We start from the raw sequence: 5,000 nt of genomic DNA, 5'->3' as shown, positions 1-5,000 counted from the left end.
AACCTTGATGCAATAAAACAGAAGGAAGTGAAGGTGAGAGATAATGAAAATGTTTTCTCATTATTTTAAATGTCCTGTCCTACCTGAAGGATACATGACCCTTGATGTTCATGTAGCGTTTTGGATGAGCTTGCTACTGCAGGGCAGCAAACATGGTGTTTCAGTCCCCCTGCCCGGGAGACCAGCAGGGCTCTAAAACGAGATAAACTTGCTGATCTGCAATATTTTATTGAACTCACTCTCCCTCTTTCCGTCTATCTTCTTTTTCTTCGCACGGGATTTCAACCAACTATACCGAATCAATATCATGAAAACCCAACAGTCCTGTTGGGTTTTCTTTTCTTTTTGTTCATGCAGTATTATGACTTTCTTCAGTTTCTCTAAGCGGAATAACAGGGAGATGGGTGGATTAAATGCAGCAAAACAAATTTCATAAATTGATCATTTTACATCCGGCTCAACTAAAATATAAACCCGAGAGATAATAACAGACGCCAGTTGCCTTCAATACTACTTGTTTTATAACTACTAGATTGCAGCTGAACATAATTGGAGTATGAATAAGTAAACAAAACAATTCACAAAGAGCTCCAAAAACTGGAGCTATCTCCAGAGTCAGTGGCGTCGCTTTGGCATTTTACCATTTGCTAAATCCTCATAATCACACCAAGTAGCTCCAGAAAAAAAATCTTTTATTTTGTTTATCACTTTAGCAAATACCTTTGAAAGAAAAAATGCGGAAGGATCTGAAACACTAAAGCAATCTCAATCTATTGTGAGTAACGCGTAAAATAATAAAACTTTTATGGCACCAAGACGCAGATTGAAGTGTGCCGTGGTGATTTTAGTATGGCAAAGTTCCCTTACAAAACAAAATGTTGAAAAACTTGCTTGTTGAAAAACAACAGATTCTATTGACCAATCTATTTCACACTATAAGACAGTTATTTAACACAGTGTTTCAACACAGGGCTTCTCTTTGACAATATTATTGAAAAAAAGTTAAATAAGGCTAATATCTAACATTTAACTGATTTAATCGCTTAGGTCAGAGAAATCATCAGCAAACCAAATCTATGAAATATAATTGTGTTTTCCATCGGTCTGAAACTGTTGTGCTGTTCATATAATTACAATGCCTTTGCTTTTCTCAAACAAATTGTGCAATAAAGCCTGTTCAACTAGATACAATAAGATTGTGTGACAACTCATTGCCCATTAATCACAGTTGTTGACCAAGTTGCCTTTGTTCAATCAAGCTGCCATGCAAAACAGAAAAACAACGCTGATGGTGTGAAAATAACTGCACAGACTTGGATTATTAATATTAGATGCAGTGATACGTTTTTATCAGTTGTTGATAAGACAATGATGCAAAAACACAAAACAATATTGCTTCTGGCTATTTTTCCCTAGACATTTTTTGCATGTTTTCCAGGCACTGGAGGAGATTATATGCATGAAAGCAAAGTATTCATTGCATGATCAGAAAGAAGGATGTCTTGGCTTTTGTTTAACACAAACATGTTTGTGTAAGGTTAAGGGAATGGATGTCTAGACGCATTCAAATGTCACTACAGCTTTTGTTTCGGCATTGGTAAGAATTAAGCTTGATTTGTTAAGTTTCGTTATCAGAATGCGGACAAAATACAAGTCTGTCTAATCACCTGTGAGGTATCTTCTTTTAGTAACACTACGGTGATTTGGGTTGGGCTGCTTCTTTTTAGTTAGCTGGGCATTAAAATATGGGCTTACAGAATCTGGGCCAGTATTGGTCTGTTCGGCCTTAAGTTGTTAAGCTAAATAGGCCCAATAACATTGTGATCCAGTTCATTTAGAAAAAAAAAACTCTAGAGCAAACTTTGTGAACTGAAAGTCAAGGGTCTCTCCGCTGAGCAAGATTCACACTCCATTTTAAAAACACATTTCAGCATACTTTATTTTTTGATTTACCAAGAGGTAACAGCAGTGTATCTTGTACCTGCCAGCCTTATACATTGACTGACTTTATGGAAGATACAAATGAATAAATGTCATAGTGATTATCAATAATGTGAATATTCGAGACTTCAGGAGGGAATCATGCCCTAGCCCCTTAATTTTCTATTTCTTAGAAAATGCATTCAACTGATCCTGCCCTCCTCCCCAATCTGTCATCTCCTGCCACCCAGGTTTATGGGCTGTTAAGAGAGAAGCACACAGATCAAAGACAAGAAACACCTTCAACATCTGATTCCTTCTGTCCAAGTTGCATACAGCTCCACACTCAGATGATATGCACCCACATGCAACCTTCACGATGACTGGCCAGGGATTTTCTATAAGCAAGCGTGTCCTCTCGGCTTGGGATTAAGTACCCAGAGGAAAGCCTTACACACTCCACCAGGCACCCTTACAAGGCACTTATTGTTATTATTTAATTGTACATAGCAGATGTTGTTAGCAATTAACGGTGCTTGCCTTTCGATATCTCCTTTGTTGTCTCTAAATGTACCAATATCATCCAACTGCAGACACAAATGGGCGTTCTCGTGTGGTGGGAGTTCCCGTTAACGCAGACTGGAACGCCCCCTTCTTATTCTTCGTCGCCTTTCTCGCTGAACTGTATTCAAATGTCAAAGTGTACTACTCCAAACCATGTAAATAGTGTTGCAAATAAACTTCCAAAAAAACATAAGGGGCAACACTGTCGTTTTTTATCACTCGTCATGAAAAAAACATAAGGGAAATAATAGAAAAACACACATACATTTTAACGTCATGTATATCCTCTTTATTGATGATGGATCATTGTGTATTGTCATCGCCTCAGTGGTGCAGCGGAGTGTACACTGCCTAACCCACTGGCGACCGCGGCTCATTTTCTGTGGAAAACACAATATCTTTAATTTGAAACGTAATGCTTTCATGTCTATTGCATTGTCATATATAACCACAGACAAAATTAAATAATAAGTCTCAGTGGGAAGTGGAGAGAGCTGTGAGCTGGAGACCAGGGTTCAAGTCCGGTTTATGTCCTCTGTTGGAAGACTCTTATCTCTATTTCATGCGAATTACAAAGTCAAGTATAACCATTGTTTTGACTTTATTTGGTGTCTTGATGGTGCATTGATAAGTTTGGAGGTTAATACTCTAAACAGCTCAGAATTGGATCCCTGCAAAAACGTCGACAGGGGTACCACTTCCGTTTATTATTGGTCGTCATGAAAAACAAATATATATGAAAAAAAAAAAAATTGCCCTTGTCAAATAAAATATAACTGTTGCTTTTCATCAGTCATCATGTCTTTTTCATCAAATTGAACGTAAAGGGTAACACTGTCGTTTTTTATCTGTCGTCATGAAAAATCCATAAGGGGTAACACTGTCGAAATGTATCGAATAAAACATAGGGGGTAACACTGTCGTTTTTATCAAATGAAACATGAGGGGTGACACTGTTGTTTTTTATTGGTCGTCATGAAAAAAAACATAAGGGGTATCACTGTCGTTTTTTATCAGTCGTCATGAAAAAAAACATAAGGGGTAACGCTGTTGTTTTTTATCGGTCGTCATGAAAAAAACATGAGGGGTAACACTGTCGTTTTTTATCGGTCGTCATGAAAAAAAACATAACGGGTTGTTTTTATCGATCGTCATGAAAAAAAACACAAGGGATGACACTGTCGTATTTTATTGGTCGTCATGAAAAAAAACAAGGGAAATAATAGAAAGACACACATACATTTTAATGTCATGTATATCCTCTTTATTGATGATTTATCATTGTGATTTTTTCATCGCCTCAGTGGTGCAGTGGAGTGTACTCTGCCTAACCCACTGGCGACCGCGGCTTAATTTCTGTGGAAAACACAATATCATTCATTTGAAACGTTATGCTACCATGTCTATTGCACTTACACTCATATACTGTATAACCACAGACCAAATTAAATTAAAAGTCTCAGTGGGAAGTGGGGAGAGCTGTGAGCTAACCCCCTGGAGACCGGGGTTCAAGTCCGGTTGATGTCCTCTGTTGGAAGACTCTTATCTCTATTTCATGTGTATTATAAAGTCAAGTATAACCATTATGTTGACTGTATTCGGTGTCTTGATGGTGCATTGATAAGTTCGGAGGTTAATACTCCCTACAGCTCAGATTTGCATCCCTGCAAAAACGTCGACAGGGGTACCACTTTCGTATATTATTGGTCGTCATGAAAAAAAAACATATATGAAAAAAAAAAAATTGTCCTTGTCAAATAAAATATAAGGGGTAACACTGTTGTTTTTATCAAATGAAACGTAAAGGGTAACACTGTCGTTTTTTATCTGTCGTCATGAAAAATCCATAAGGGGTAACACTGTCGAAACGTATCGAATAAATCATAGGGGGTAACACTGTCGTTTTTATCAAATGAAACATGAGGGGTGACACTGTTGTTTTTCTTTGGTCGTCATGAAAAAAACCATAAGGGGTAACACTGTTGTTTTTTATTGGTCGTCATGAAAAAAAACATAAGGGGTATCACTGTCGTTTTTTATCGGTCGTCATGAAAAAAAATATAAGGGCTAACGCTGATGTCTTTTATTGGTCGTCATGAAAAAAAACACAAGGGGTAACACTGTTGTTTTTTATCGGTCGTCATGAAAAAAACCATAAGGGTTAACACTGTCGTTTTTTATCGGTCGTCATGAAAAAAAATATAAGGGCTAACGCTGTTGTCTTTTATTGGTCGTCATGAAAAAAAACACAAGGGGTAACACTGTTGTTTTTTATCGGTCGTCATGAAAAAAAACATAAGGGGTAACACTGTCGTTTTCTATCGGTCGTCATGAAAAAAAACATAAGGGGTAACACTGTTGTTTTTTATTGTTCGTCATGAAAGAAAACACAAGGGGTAACACTGTTGTTTTTATTGGTCGTCATGAAAAAAAACATAAGGGGTGACACTGTCGTATTTTATTGGTCGTCATGAAAAAAAACATAAGGGAAATAATAGAAAAACACACATACATTT

Source organism: Gadus macrocephalus, chromosome 10, assembly GCF_031168955.1.
Source record: "Gadus macrocephalus chromosome 10, ASM3116895v1".
Lineage (NCBI taxonomy): Eukaryota > Metazoa > Chordata > Actinopteri > Gadiformes > Gadidae > Gadus > Gadus macrocephalus.
The sequence above is the reverse complement of the archived record's forward strand: the minus strand, read 5'-3'. Positions refer to the sequence as shown.